Genomic DNA, 16,816 nt, shown 5'->3' on the forward strand with positions numbered 1-16,816 from the left:
AGGAAAGTCAGGTGTTGGTAGGGGTGGCACACTAGTGTAGCGGTTAGTGCAATCGCCTTACACAGCCAGCTGTAAGATTCGTCCCTCTCCGCAAGGAGTTTGTACGTTCTCCCCGTCAGCGCGTGGTTTCCTCCCAAATTCCAAAGACATGCGTGTAGGGTTAGTGAATGGCAGGCACACCACACCAGGAGCGTGGCAACACTCGCGGGCTGCCCCCAGCGCAATTCTCACTAATCTGATTTGACACAAACAACGAGTTTCACTGCACGTTTCGAAGAACATGTGATGTTAACATAAGACTAATCTTTATCTTTCGTTCCTTGGAGGGTGAGATTATGCAAAATGTTTGCTGGAGAGGATTTAGACAGGATTCACATCACCGTCTGGTGTGGAGGGGCCACTGCAGAGGATCGGAAAAAGTTGCAGGAAGTTGTAAACTCAGCCAGCTCCATCGTGGACACATGCGTCCCCCCCCGTCGAGGACACCTTCAAAAGGCAGCGTCCATTTCAGAAACAGAATCAGACTCAGCTTTATTACCACAGATATACTTGTGAAATATGTTGGTTTGTGGCAGCAGAACAGTGCATAATAAATTATATAAATTACAATTAGCAATATATAAAACAATAAGTTGTGCAAAAAGAGAGCAAAAACTGTGAAGTCGTGTTCACGGGATCATTGTCCATTCAGAAATCTGATGGCGGAGGGGAAGAAGCTGTCTGTAAAACACTGGGTGTGTGTCTTCAGGCTCCTGTGCCTCTTCCCTGATGCTAGCAATGAGAAGAGGGCATGTACTGGATGCTGAGTGTCCTTAATGATGGATGCTACATTCGTGACGTACTGTCTCTTGAAGATACCCTCGACAGTGGGGTGGGTTGTGCCCCGTCCAAGAGGCTTTGACCTCCAGTCTTGGACTCCAGGGTTTATCGTCCTCTGGGATTCAACCACCAGACTCACCAACCTCAGGATAGTGGTCCTCTGACCTCAGGATAGTGGTCCTCTGACCCCAGGATAGTGGTCCTCTGACCCCAGGATAGTTGTCCTCTGACCCCAGGATAGTGGTCCTCTGACCACAGGATAGTGGTCCTCTGACCTGCTGGCTGACTTTACAAGCAGGTTCAAAATCAAAGTCAAGCTAAATTTATTATCAAAAGTACGTGTATGTCACCATATACTATACTGAGATTCATTTTCTTGCAGGCTTTTACTAGGAAATAAAATGCAATAGAATTTATGAAGAATTAGTCATAAATTAAGATTCACAAACAACCAATGTACAAAAGCAGACAAGCTGTGAAAATAACTAATACTGAGAACATCAGTTGTAGAGTCCTTGAAAGTGAGTCTGTAGGTTGTGGAATCAGTTCAGAGTTGACGTGAGTGATGCTCTCCACGTCGGCTCAGGATTCCGATGGTTGAGTGGGAATGACTGTTCCTGATCCTGGTGGTGTGGGACCTAAGACTCCTGTCCAGTGGTAGTGAGAAGAGAGTGTGGCCTGCGTGGTGGGGGTCCTTGATGATGGAGGCTGCCTTCTCGTGGCAGTGCTGCTTGTAGATATGCTCAATGATACAGTGGACGGTTTGCCCGCCCGAGGTGTTCCTCTCTCGCTGGACTCCAGTAGTAGGACACTCTTGCCTTGATGAGGGAGGGGAGTGGGGAGGAAGCCGCCGGACTCACTCTCCTCTCAGAAGCTCCAGATATCTGCACAGTTACATGGATAATTGTGTGGCACGTGGCCAAGTGGTTAAGGCGTTGGACTAGTGATCTGAAGGTCGTGAGTTCGAGCCCCAGCCGAGGCAGCGCGTTGTGTTCTTGAGAAAGGCACTTAACCACACATTGCTCCAGTCCACCCAGCTGAAAATAGGTACCGGCAAAAATGCTGGGGGTCAACCTCACAATAGACTGGCATCCTATCCTGGGGTGGGGTGGGGGAGTCTCGTACTCTCAGTCGCTTCATGCCACAGAAACCGGCATAAGCACTGGCCTGATGAGCCACAAAGGCTCGGGACAGGACTTTTACCAACATGGATATTTGCCAGCCGTTCCCAGATGAAAGGCCGACCTTCATGGCCTCTACTTTCTTAGAAATGTTCACAGAATCGGCATGCCATCTGAAACTTCCACAAACTTTTTTAGATGTGCAGTGGTGACTGGTTACATCACAGCCTGGTATGGAAACACCAATGACCTTGAATGGAAAAAGGTAATAGATATGGCCCAGTCCATCGATGGTAAAGCCCTCCACACAAATGAGCACATCGACAAGGATGAGAAGAGTTAAATGCAGGCCTTTGAAGAGTAGACAGGATGTGCACTACAAATTACAATGAGAGAGAGAAAAGGCATGTAAAAAGAGCAATGTTTTGATAGTCAGGGTGATTTCAATATGCAGTAGACTGGGAAAATCAGGTTGGTGCTCATTCACCAGAGAGGGAATTTTAGAATGCCTATGAGAAGGCTTTTTAGAGTAGCTTGGCATTGAGCCTACTGGGGAAAAGGCAAATCTGGGTTGGGTGTTTCATTTGATTAGAGAGCTTAATGTAAAGGAACCCTTAGGAGAGAGTGATCATAATTACATTACTGTGATATTCTGGTGCTGCTGCAATTTATTTTCTGCTATTTATCTATTTAATACTGTTTTTCTATCACTGTCTTGTTTTTATCTACCGCTTTGTTTGATTGCCTGAGAGGAAGCCGAACAGAGTTTCATTGTATCTATGTATAGTGACAATAAAGATCATTCATTCATGATATGACAGAATTCACCCTGCAGTTTGAGAAGGAGAAGCTAAAATAGATGTATCAGTGTTACAGTGGAGCGAAGGGGATTACAGAGGCAGGAGAGAGAAGTTGGCTGAAGGGACACTAACAGGGATGACGGCAGAACGATAATGGCTGGAGTTTCTGGAGACAATTCCGAAAGTGCAGGATTGATACATCCCAAAGATGAAATATTTTAGAGAGAGGATGAGGCAACTGAGGCTGACAAGAGAAGTCAAAGACAACATAAAAGCAAAACAGAAGGCAGATAACAGAGCAAAGATTAGTGGGAAGTAGAGGATCGGGAAGCTTTTAAAAGCCAACAGAAGTCAACTAAAAAGCTATAGAGAAAAAAAGATAAAATATGAAGGCAACCTAGCCAATAATATAAAAGAAGATACACAAAGATTTTTCAAATATATAAAGAGTAAAAGCGAGATGAGAGTGGATATTGAACCATTGGAAAATGACCCTGGAGAGGTACAAATGGGAGACAGAGAAATGGCAGGGGATCTCAATAAGTATATTGTGTCAGTCTTCAATGAAGAAGACACTAGCAGAAGACCAGAAATATAAGAGTGTCAAGGGCAGAAGTTAGTGTCATTACTATTAGTAATAAGAATGTGCTTGGGAAGTTGAAAGGTCTGAAGGTAGATAAGTCACCCCAGGGTTCTGAAAGAGGTAACTGAAGAGATTGTGGAGGCATTAGTAATGATCATTTAAGAATCTTTAGATTCTGGAATGGTTCCAGAGGACTGGAAACTCCACTCTATAAGGGAAGGACATAGAAGAAAGGAAATTAAAGGCCAGTTAGCCTGACCTTAGTGGTTTGGAAGATGTTAGAGTCAATTATTAAGGATGAGGTTTCTGAGTACTGGGCGGCACATGACAAAATAGGCCAACGTCAACATGTTTTTCTAAAGGTGAAATCTTGCCTGAAAAATCTGTTGGAATTTTTTGAGGAAATAACAAGCAAGATAGACAACAGAGAATCGGTGGATGTTGTGTGCTTGGATTTTCAGAAGGCCTTTGACAAGGTGCCACACATGAGGCTGCTTAACAAGATAAGAGTCTATGTTATCACAGGAAAGATACCAGCATGAATAGATGATTGGCTGGCTGGCAGGAGGCAAAGAGTGGGAATAAAGGGGCTTTTTCTGATTGGTTGCTAGTGTCTAGTGGTGGTCTGCAGGGGTCGGTATTGGGAACATTTTTTCACATTATATGTCAGTTATTTAGAAAACGGCTTTGCAGCCACTTTTGCAGACGATATGAAGATAGGTGTGGTAGGTAGTGTTAAGGAAGCAGGGTGTCTGCAGAAGGACTTAGACAGATTGGGAGAATGGGCAAGGAAGTGACAGATGGTATATAGTGTTTGGGAAGTGCATGGCCATGTACTTGGGCAGAAGGAATAAAGGTTAACTTATAAGTTGAGTTAGTGGGAAGGAAGGAAAATGCAATATTAGCATTCATTTTGAGAAGACTAGAATATATAAGCAAGGATGTAATGCTGAGGCTTTATAACGCATTGATCAGACTGAACTTGGAGGACAGTGCACAGTTTTCAGACCCTTAAAAGATGTGCTAGCATTGTAGATGATCCAGAGGAGGTCCACGAAAATGATCCCAGGAATGAAAGGATAAACATATGGGACATTTGAGGAACGCTTGATGGCTCTGGGCCTGTACTCGCTGGAGTTTGGAAGAATGAGGAGGGATCTCACTGAAACCTATTGAGTATTGGAAGGCATAGGTAGAGTGGATGTGGAGAAGTTGTTTCCTATAGTGGATGAGCCTAGGACCAGAGGGCACAGCCTCAGAATAGAAGGACGTCCATTTAGAACAGAGATGAGGAAAAATTCCTTCATCCAAAGGGTGGTGAATCTGTGGAATTCATTGCTACAAGATGGTTGTGGGGGCTTGGGCATTGGGTGTACTTAAGATGGAAGCTGATAAAATTTTGATTAATCATGAAGTCAAAAGTTACAAGGAGCATGGGGTTGAGAGGGATAATAAATCAGCCAAGTTGAAATGGCCGAATTCTGCTCTTATGGTCTAAGGACCACTGTTGCAGGAAAGCAGTATTCACTGTCAGAGACCCCCACCATCCAGGTCCATCTCTCCTCACTGCTGTCACCAGGAAGCAGGTACAGGAGCCTCAGGACTCACACCACCAGGTTCAGGTACAGTTGTCACCTCTCAACCATCAGGCTCCTGAACCGGGGAGGAATACTTATGCTCACCTCAAGACTAAACTGTTTCCACAACCTCTGGACTCACTTTTAAGAACTCTACAGTTGTTGTTCTCAGTATTTATTGTTTATTTGGGTTTTTTTTCTGCTTTTTGCATTTGCACAGTTTGTTGTCTTTTACACGTTTGTTGTTTGGTGAATTTGTTGTGTCTGCTCTTTCGTTGCTTCGTCGCCCGCAAGAAAATGAATCTCAGGGTTGTATACAGTGACATATATATATACTTTGATAATAAATTTACTTCGGACTTGGATACCTCCTTCAAACAGAGAGACATGGGTGGAAGTAGCTCCACCAGCTTACTTGTCATAACCAAAGTGGCCCAAAGTTCCCCTTTCATCACTGACCAAAATCCACAACCTACATAAAATAGTGGGTGTTTTAAAAGCACGTGGGACTGAAGCTGCATGAAACCTCGAGCATATTGGAAGCAGCATGAGTCACAAAGATGATGTATTTAACAGGCTGCTGTCTCTGACACATTAGAACCTCACTTCACAAATAACACCATGCATTAGCGGAAACAACTAAATTTACAAGCCGTGTTAGAAATTGGGCTTGAGATTCAAACCTCCACACGGATACGATTGACGATGCGTCCGGCACAAAGAAATCGGGCAGGGAAAATCACTGCTCACCCCGCAAGATGCCTTTTCCAAAACCTCCCCTCGGTTATTAAAACAAAAACTTCAGGCCGTCTGAAACATTTCTTTCCACAGCCAGTTAATCTGCTCGACCATTCTAGCTAGCCCAGTCCCACTGCCATCTATCTATTACCTCAGTCACTGCACCGTAAACACTTGAAAACACTTCTTCTTCTGCTGTTTACATTGTAGATACACACTGGTATTTATGTATTTATGCACATTTTATTCCATATCCAAACTTTAGCCTCTAACGTTATTTTTAATACAATTATGGAATATGTTTTTTGTTGCCTGTGGCACCTTGCTCCTTGACCCTTGCTCCTTGACCCTTGACACATGGGCACTAGCCTCCCAGCATTAAGAACGTCTCCAACAGGCAATGCATTAGGAGGTTGCATCTATCACTGAGGACCCTCAGCCTCCCAAGACATGCCCTCGTGTCAGTACTACCATCAGGGAGGAGGTACAACGATCTAGGAACAGCATCTTCCCCTCAGCATCTGAACGGTCCATGAACTCATTGACACCACGTCGTATTCCTCTCTAACACCATTTATTCTTTTTTGCAACTTGTAATAATGTTTAATGTCCCGTTGCCACAAAACCACAAATTTCACTGTGTTACACTCAGCGGCCACTTTATTAGCAACCTCCAGTACCTAGTGAGTGTGTGTCCGTGGTCTCCAGCTGTTGTAGCCCGTCCATTTCAAGGTTCGGTGTGTTGTGCATTCAGAGATGCTTCTGCACACCACTGTTGTAACGTGTGGTTATTTGAGTTAGTGTCAGCCTCCCGTCAGCCTGAACCAGTCTGGCCATTCTCCTCTGACTGCTCTCATTAATGAGGTGATTTCATCCGTGGAACTGCTTCTCTCTGGATGTTTTTGTGTTGGGTTTCACACCATTCTCTGTAAGTTCTAGAGACTGCTGTGTGTGAAAATCCCAGCAGACCAGCAGCTTGAGTGAGACGCACATCATCCCGTCTGCCACCAACAATAATTCCACAGTCAAATTCACTTTGATCACATTTCTTCCCCATACTGATGTTTGTTCTAAACAACAACTGAGCCTCTTGACCATGTCAGCATGCTTTTGGGCACTGCGTTGCTGCCACACGATCGGCTGATTGGATATTTGCATTAACAAGCATGTGTCCAGGTGTACCTAATAAAGTGGCCACTGAGTGTATGTCAGGGATCAGAAACCTGATCCTGATTCTCAAAATAAGAAAAGTACAAATCCAACCAACTTTATTATTCTTAAGATGGACCTCCACATTTTCAGTCTTCCCCCATTAGCTCCTCAGCACCTGGCAATCACAAGTGCTGTGCCTGGTGCCACCACAGCACGGAGAAGATTAAAACAGTGTGCAAACCCCTGCTCCACACTCACAGCCATCGACATGGACATTGGGACACAGGACATCCAGAGTCTAGGACTCTGCTCCGCACTCAAAGCCCAGTGACGAGGGAGGACATTAGTGGGTGCTGGGCAGACGTTGGTCAGTGGGTTCTAGGATTGAACATCTAAGCGAGCAGGAGGCATGAGAAGACACGAGGGCCAGTGAGCTGGCGACCCAGAGAACCAGCGTGGAGCAGATCAGCAGATCCGGGGCATCCCTACCGAAGATCACAGGCCAAAGGTCAAACAGAGGTTGAAGCACGGTGCCTGAGGAAACGAGGCCTGTATGGAGTAATGCGAGCCGTCTCTGTGCGTGGGAGGGTGGGAGAGAGGAAAGGGGCTAGTGTTTGCTGCTCTTTTTCATTGTGTTCTGCTGAACCTTGTGGGCTCGCTATGTTGGCGCTGGAACATGTGGTGGCACTTGCGGGTTGCTCCCAATACGCCCTCAGGGGGAGGATTACAGGGTTAATGACGGGATCCGTATCGGTGTGGGGGATTACAGGGTTAATGACACGATCCGTATCGGTGTGGAGGATTACAGGGTTAATGACGGGATCCGTATCGGTGTGGAGGATTACAGGATTAATGACGGGATCCGTATCGGTGTGGGGGATTACAGGGTTAATGACGGGATCCGTATCGGTGTGGGGGATTACAGGGTTAATGACGGGATCCGTATCGGTGTGGAGGACTACAGGGTTAATGACGGGATCCGTATCGGTGTGGAGGATTACAGGGTTAATGACACGATCCGTATCGGTGTGGAGGATTACAGGGTTAATGACACGATCCGTATTGGTGTGGAGGATTACAGGGTTAATGACGGGATCCGTATCGGTGAGGAGGATTACAGGCTTAATGACGGGATCTGTATCGGTGTGGAGGATTACAGGGTTAATGACAGGATCCGTATCGGTGTGGAGGATTACAGGTTTAATGACGGGATCTGTATCGGTGTGGAGGATTACAGGGTTAATGACAGGATCCGTATCGGTGAGGAGGATTACAGGGTTAATGACGGGATCCGTATCGGTGTGGAGGATTACAGGTTTAATGACGGGATCCGTATCGGTGTAGAGGATTACAGGGTTAATAACAGGATTCGTTTCCGTGTGGAAGATTACAGGGTTAATGACGGGATCCGTATCGGTGTGGAGGATTACAGGGTTAATGACAGGATCCGTATCGGTGAGGAGGATTACAGGGTTAATGACGGGATCCGTATCGGTGTGGAGGATTACAGGGTTAATGACAGGATTTGTTTCCGTGTGGGAGATTACAGGGTTAATGACAGGATTTGTTTCCGTGTGGAGGATTACAGGGTTAATGACAGGATCCGTATCGGTGTGGAGGATTACAGGGTTAATGACAGGATTCGTTTCCGTGTGGAGGATTACAGGTTTAATTACGGGATCCGTATCGGTGTGGAGGATTACAGGGTTAATGACGGGATCCGTATCAGTGTGGAGGATTACAGTGTTAATGACGGAATCCGTATCGGTGTGGAGGATTACAGGGTTAATGACGGGATCCGTATCGGTGTAGAGGATTACACGGTTAATGACGGGATTATTAGCAGTGGGGAGGATCAGAGGGTTAATCGTGGGATTATTAGCAGTGGGGAGGATCAGAGGGTTACTGGCGGTATAATTAGCAGTGGGGAGGATCAGAGGGTTACTGGCGGGATTATTAGCAGTGGGGAGGATCAGAGGGTTACTGGAGGGATTATTAGCAGTGGGGAGGATCAGAGGGTTACTGGAGGGATTATTAGCAGTGGGGAGGATCAGAGGGTTACTGGAGGGATTATTAGCAGTGGGGAGGATCAGAGGGTTACTGGCGGGATTATTAGCAGTGGGGAGGATCAGAGGGTTACTGGCGGGATTATTAGCAGTGGGGAGGATCAGAGGGTTACTGGAGGGATTATTAGCAGTGGGGAGGATCAGAGGGTTAATGGCGGGATTATTAGCAGTGGGGAGGATCAGAGGGTTACTGGCGGGATTATTAGCAGTGGGGAGGATCAGAGGGTTACTGGCGGGATTATTAGCAGTGGGGAGGATCAGAGGGTTAATGGCGGGAATATTAGCAGTGGGGAGGATCAGAGGGTTACTGGCGGGATTATTAGCAGTGGGGAGGATCAGAGGGTTACTGGCGGGATTATTAGCAGTGGGGAGGATCAGAGGGTTACTGGAGGGATTATTAGCAGTGGGGAGGATCAGAGGGTTACTGGCGGGATTATTAGCAGTGGGGAGGATCAGAGGGTTACTGGCGGGATTATTAGCAGTGGGGAGGATCAGAGGGTTACTGGCGGGATTATTAGCAGTGGGGAGGATCAGAGGGTTAATGGCGGGATTATTAGCAGTGGGGAGGATCAGAGGGTTACTGGCGGGATTATTAGCAGTGGGGAGGATCAGAGGGTTACTGGCGGGATTATTAGCAGTGGGGAGGATCAGAGGGTTACTGGCGGTATAATTAGCAGTGTGGAGGATCAGAGGGTTACTGGCGGGATAATTAGTAGTGGGGATGATCAGAGGGTTACTGGCGGGATAATTAGCAGTGGGTAGGATCAGAGGGTTACTGGTGGGATTATTAGCAGTGGGGAGGATCAGAGGGTTACTGGCGGGATTATTAGCAGTGGGGAGAATCAGAGGGTTAATGGCGGGATTATTAGCAGTGGGGAGGATCAGAGGGTTACTGGCGGGATTATTAGCAGTGGGTAGGATCAGAGGGTTACTGGAGGGATTATTAGCAGTGGGGAGGATCAGAGGGTTACTGGAGGGATTATTAGCAGTGGGGAGGATCAGAGGGTTACTGGAAGGATTATTAGCAGTGGGGAGGATCAGAGGGTTACTGGCAGGATTATTAGCAGTGGGGAGGATCAGAGGGTTAATGGCGTGATTATTAGCAGTGGGGAGGATCAGAGGGTTACTGGCGGGATTATTAGCAGTGGGGAGGATCAGAGGGTTACTGGTGGGATTATTAGCAGTGGGGAGGATCAGAGGGTTACTGGCGGTATAATTAGCAGTGGGTAGGATCAGAGGGTTACTGGCGGTATAATTAGCAGTGGGGAGGATCAGAGGGTTAATGGCGGGATTATTGGCAGTGGGGAGGATCAGAGGGTTACTGGCGGGATAATTAGCAGTGGGGAGGATCAGAGGGTTACTGACAGGATTATTAGCAGTGGGGAGGATCAGAGAGTTACTGGAAGGATTATTAGCAGTGGGGAGGATCAGAGGGTTACTGGCGGGATTATTAGCAGTGGGGAGGATCAGAGGGTTACTGGAGGGATTATTAGCCGTGGGGAGGATCAGAGGGTTACTGGCGGGATTACTGGCAGTTGGGAGGATCAGAGGGTTACTGGCGGGATTATTAGCAGTGGGGAGGATCAGAGGGTTACTGGAGGGATTATTAGCAGTGGGGAGGATCATAGGGTTACTGGAGGGATTATTAGCAGTGGGGAGGATCAGAGGGTTACTGGCGGGATTATTAGCAGTGGGGAGGATCAGAGGGTTACTGGAGGGATTATTAGCAGTGGGGAGGATCAGAGGGTTACTGGCGGGATTATTAGCAGTGGGGAGAATCAGAGGGTTAATGGCGGGATTATTAGCAGTGGGGAGGATCAGAGGGTTACTGGCGGGATTATTAGCAGTGGGTAGGATCAGAGGGTTACTGGAGGGATTATTAGCAGTGGGGAGGATCAGAGGGTTACTGGAGGGATTATTAGCAGTGGGGAGGATCAGAGGGTTACTGGAAGGATTATTAGCAGTGGGGAGGATCAGAGGGTTACTAGCAGGATTATTAGCAGTGGGGAGGATCAGAGGGTTAATGGCGGGATTATTAGCAGTGGGGAGGATCAGAGGGTTACTGGCGGTATTATTAGCAGTGGGGAGGATCAGAGGGTTACTGGTGGGATTATTAGCAGTGGGGAGGATCAGAGGGTTACTGGAGGGATTATTAGCAGTGGGGAGGATCAGAGGGTTACTGGAGGGATTATTAGCAGTGGGGAGGATCAGAGGGTTACTGGAGGGATTATTAGCAGTGGGGAGGATCAGAGGGTTACTGGCGGGATTATTAGCAGTGGGGAGGAACAGAGGGTTACTGGCGGGATTATTAGCAGTGGGGAGGATCAGAGGGATACTGGCGGGATTATTAGCAGTGGGGAGAATCAAAGGGTTACTGGCGGTATAATTAGCAGTGGGGAGGATCAGAGGGTTAATGGCAGGATTATTAGCAGTGGGGAGGATCAGAGGGTTACTGGCGGGATTACTGGCAGTGGGGAGGATCAGAGGGTTACTGGCGGGATTATTAGCAGTGGGGAGGATCAGAGGGTTACTGGAGGGATTATTAGCAGTGGGGAGGATCATAGGGTTACTGGAGGGATTATTAGCAGTGGGGAGGATCAGAGGGTTACTGGCGGGATTATTAGCAGTGGGGAGGATCAGAGGGTTACTGGAGGGATTATTAGCAGTGGGGAGGATCAGAGGGTTAATGGCGGGATTATTAGCAGTGGGGAGAATCAGAGGGTTAATGGCGGGATTATTAGCAGTGGGGAGGATCAGAGGGTTACTGGCGGGATTATTAGCAGTGGGTAGGATCAGAGGGTTACTGGAGGGATTATTAGCAGTGGGGAGGATCAGAGGGTTACTGGAGGGATTATTAGCAGTGGGGAGGATCAGAGGGTTACTGGAAGGATTATTAGCAGTGGGGAGGATCAGAGGGTTACTGGCAGGATTATTAGCAGTGGGGAGGATCAGAGGGTTAATGGCGGGATTATTAGCAGTGGGGAGGATCAGAGGGTTACTGGCGGTATTATTAGCAGTGGGGAGGATCAGAGGGTTACTGGTGGGATTATTAGCAGTGGGGAGGATCAGAGGGTTACTGGCGGGATTATTAGCAGTGGGGAGGATCAGAGGGTTACTGGTGGGATTATTAGCAGTGGGTAGGATCAGAGGGTTACTGGCGGTATAATTAGCAGTGGGGAGGATCTGAGGGTTAATGGCGGGATTATTGGCAGTGGGGAGGATCAGAGGGTTACTGGCGGGATAATTAGCAGTGGGGAGAATCAGAGGGTTACTGGCAGGATTATTAGCAGTGGGGAGGATCAGAGGGTTACTGGAAGGATTATTAGCAGTGGGGAGGATCAGAGGGTTACTGGCAGGATTATTAGCAGTGGGGAGGATCAGAGGGTTACTGGCGGGATTATTAGCAGTGGGGAGGATCAGAGGGTTACTGGCGGTATAATTAGCAGTGGGGAGGATCAGAGGGTTAATGGCGGGATTATTAGCAGTGGGGAGGATCAGAGGGTTACTGGCGCGATAATTAGCAGTGGGGAGGATCAGAGGGTTACTGGCAGGATTATTAGCAGTGGGGAGGATCAGAGGGTTACTGGCAGGATTATTAGCAGTGGGGAGGATCAGAGGGTTACTGGCGGGATAATTAGCAGTGGGGAGGATCAGAGGGTTACTGGCGGGATTATTAGCAGTGCGGAGGATCAGAGGGTTACTGGCGGGATTATTAGCAGTGGGGAGGATCAGAGGGTTACTGGAGGGATTATTAGCAGTGGGGAGGATCAGAGGGTTACTGGCGGGATTATTAGCAGTGGGGAGAATCAGAGGGTTAATGGCGGGATTATTAGCAGTGGGGAGGATCAGAGGGTTACTGGCGGGATTATTAGCAGTGGGGAGGATCAGAGGGTTACTGGAGGGATTATTAGCAGTGGGGAGGATCAGAGGGTTACTGGAGGGATTATTAGCAGTGGGGAGGATCAGAGGGTTACTGGAGGGATTATTAGCAGTGGGGAGGATCAGAGGGTTACTGGCGGGATTATTAGCAGTGGGGAGGATCTGAGGGTTAATGGCGGGATTATTGGCAGTGGGGAGGATCAGAGGGTTACTGGCGGGATAATTAGCAGTGGGGAGGATCAGAGGGTTACTGGCAGGATTATTAGCAGTGGGGAGGATCAGAGGGTTACTGGAAGGATTATTAGCAGTGGGGAGGATCAGAGGGTTAATGGCGGGATTATTAGCAGTGGGGAGGATCATAGTGTTACTGGCGGGATTATTAGCAGTGGGCAGGATCAGAGGGTTACTGGCGGGATTATTAGCAGTGGGGAGGATCAGAGGGTTACTGGCGGTATAATTAGCAGTGGGGAGGATCAGAGGGTTACTGGAGGGATTATTAGCAGTGGGGAGGATCAGAGGGTTACTGGCGCGATAATTAGCAGTGGGGAGGATCAGAGGGTTACTGGCAGGATTATTAGCAGTGGGGAGGATCAGAGGGTTACTGGAGGGATTATTAGCAGTGGGGAGGATCAGAGGGTTACTGGCGCGATAATTAGCAGTGGGGAGGATCAGAGGGTTACTGGCAGGATTATTAGCAGTGGGGAGGATCAGAGGGTTACTGGCGGGATTATTAGCAGTGGGGAGGATCAGAGGGTTACTGGCGCGATAATTAGCAGTGGGGAGGATCAGAGGGTTACTGGCAGGATTATTAGCAGTGGGGAGGATCAGAGGGTTACTGGCAGGATTATTAGCAGTGGGGAGGATCAGAGGGTTACTGGCGGGATTATTAGCAGTGGGGAGGGTCAGAGGGTTACTGGCGGGATTATTAGCAGTGGGTAGGGTCAGAGGGTTACTGGCGGGATTATTAGCAGTGGGGAGGATCAGAGGGTTACTGGCAGGATTATTAGCAGTGGGGAGGATCAGAGGGTTACTGGTGGGATTATTAGCAGTGGGGAGGATCAGAGGGTTACTGGAGGGATTATTAGCAGTGGGGAGGATCAGAGGGTTACTGGAGGGATTATTAGCAGTGGGGAGGATCAGAGGGTTACTGGAGGGATTATTAGCAGTGGGGAGGATCAGAGGGTTACTGGCGGGATTATTAGCAGTGGGGAGGATCAGAGGGTTACTGGCGGGATTATTAGCAGTGCGGAGGATCAGAGGGTTACTGGCAGGATTATTAGCAGTGGGGAGGATCAGAGGGTTACTGGCGGGATTATTAGCAGTGGGGAGGATCAGAGGGTTACTGGCGGGATTATTAGCAGTGGGGAGGATCAGAGGGTTACTGGCGGGATTATTAGCAGTGGGGAGGATCAGAGGGTTACTGGCGGGATTATTAGCAGTGGGGAGGATCAGAGGGTTACTGGAGGGATTATTAGCAGTGGGGAGGATCAGAGGGTTACTGGAAGGATTATTAGCAGTGGGGAGGATCAGAGGGTTACTGGCGGGATTATTAGCAGTGGGGAGGATCAGAGGGTTACTGGCGGGATTATTAGCAGTGGGGAGGATCAGAGGGTTACTGGCGGGATTATTAGCAGTGGGGAGGATCAGAGGGTTACTGGCGGGATTATTAGCAGTGGGGAGGATCAGAGGGTTACTGGAGGGATTATTAGCAGTGGGGAGGATCAGAGGGTTACTGGAAGGATTATTAGCAGTGGGGAGGATCAGAGGGTTACTGGAGGGATTATTAGCAGTGGGGAGGATCAGAGGGTTACTGGCAGGATTATTAGCAGTGGGGAGGATCAGAGGGTTAATGGCGGGATTATTAGCAGTGGGGAGGATCAGAGGGTTACTGGCGGTATAATTAGCAGTGGGGTGGATCAGAGGGTTACTGGCGGGATTATTAGCAGTAGGGAGGATCAGAGGGTTACTGGCGGTATAATTAGCAGTGGGGAGGATCAGAGGGTTAATGGCGGGATTATTAGCAGTGGGGAGGATCAGAGGGTTAATGGCGGGATTATTAGCAGTGGGGAGGATCAGAGGGTTAATGGCTGGATTATTAGCAGTGGGGAGGATCAGAGGTTTACTGGCGGGATAATTAGCAGTGGGGAGGATCAGAGGGTTACTGGAGGGATTATTAGCAGTGGGGAGGATCAGAGGGTTACTGGAGGGATTATTAGCAGTGGGGAGGATCAGAGGGTTACTGGCGGGATTACTGGCAGTGGGGAGGATCAGAGGGTTACTGGCGGGATTATTAGCAGTGGGGAGGATCAGAGGGTTACTGGCGGGATTACTGGCAGTGGGGAGGATCAGAGGGTTACTGGCGGGATTATTAGCAGTGGGGAGGATCAGAGGGTTACTGGAGGGATTATTAGCAGTGGGGAGGATCAGAGGGTTACTGGAGGGATTATTAGCAGTGGGGAGGATCAGAGGGTTACTGGCGGGATTATTAGCAGTGGGGAGGATCAGAGGGTTACTGGAGGGATTATTAGCAGTGGGGAGGATCAGAGGGTTACTGGAGGGATTATTAGCAGTGGGGAGGATCAGAGGGTTACTGGCGGGATTATTAGCAGTGGGGAGGATCAGAGGGTTACTGGCGGGATTATTAGCAGTGGGGAGGATCAGAGGGTTACTGGCGGGATTATTAGCAGTGGGGAGGATCAAAGGGTTAATGGCGGGATTATTAGCAGTGGGGAGGATCAGAGGGTTAATGGCGGGATTATTAGCAGTGGGGAGGATCAGAGGGTTAATGGCTGGATTATTAGCAGTGGGGAGGATCAGAGGTTTACTGGCGGGATAATTAGCAGTGGGGAGGATCAGAGGGTTACTGGAGGGATTATTAGCAGTGGGGAGGATCAGAGGGTTACTGGAGGGATTATTAGCAGTGGGGAGGATCAGAGGGTTACTGGCGGGATTACTGGCAGTGGGGAGGATCAGAGGGTTACTGGCGGGATTATTAGCAGTGGGGAGGATCAGAGGGTTACTGGCGGGATTACTGGCAGTGGGGAGGATCAGAGGGTTACTGGCGGGATTATTAGCAGTGGGGAGGATCAGAGGGTTACTGGAGGGATTATTAGCAGTGGGGAGGATCAGAGGGTTACTGGAGGGATTATTAGCAGTGGGGAGGATCAGAGGGTTACTGGCGGGATTATTAGCAGTGGGGAGGATCAGAGGGTTACTGGAGGGATTATTAGCAGTGGGGAGGATCAGAGGGTTACTGGAGGGATTATTAGCAGTGGGGAGGATCAGAGGGTTACTGGCGGGATTATTAGCAGTGGGGAGGATCAGAGGGTTACTGGCGGGATTATTAGCAGTGGGGAGGATCAGAGGGTTACTGGCGGGATTATTAGCAGTGGGGAGGATCAAAGGGTTAATGGCGGGATTATTAGCAGTGGGGAGGATCAGAGGGTTACTGGCGGGATTATTAGCAGTGGGGAGGATCAGAGGGTTGCTGGCGGGATTATTAGCAGTGGGGAGGATCAGAGGGTTAATGGCGGGATTATTAGCAGTGGGGAGGATCAGAGGGTTACTGGCGGGATTATTAGCAGTGGGGAGGATCAGAGGGTTACTGGAGGGATTATTAGCAGTGGGGAGGATCAGAGGGTTACTGGCGGGATTATTAGCACAGTGGAGGATCAGAGGGTTACTGGCGGGATAATTAGTAGTGGGGATGATCAGAGGGTTACTGGCGGGATAATTAGCAGTGGGTAGGATCAGAGTGTTACTGGAGGGATTATTAGCAGTGGGGAGAATCAGAGGGTTACTGGCGGGATTATTAGCAGTGGGGAGGATCAGAGGGTTACTGGCGGGATTATTAGCAGTGGGGAGGATCAGAGGGTTACTGGAGGGATTATTAGCAGTGGGGAGAATCAGAGGGTTACTGGCGGGATTATTAGCAGTGGGGAGGATCAGAGGGTTAATGGCGGGATTATTAGCAGTGGGGAGGATCAGAGGGTTACTGGAGGGATTATTAGCAGTGGGGAGGATCAGAGGGTTACTGGCGGGATTATTAGCACAGTGGAGGATCAGAGGGTTACTGGCGGGA

This window comes from Hemitrygon akajei, chromosome 8 (assembly GCF_048418815.1).
Source record: "Hemitrygon akajei chromosome 8, sHemAka1.3, whole genome shotgun sequence".
Taxonomy (NCBI): Eukaryota; Metazoa; Chordata; class Chondrichthyes; order Myliobatiformes; family Dasyatidae; genus Hemitrygon; species Hemitrygon akajei.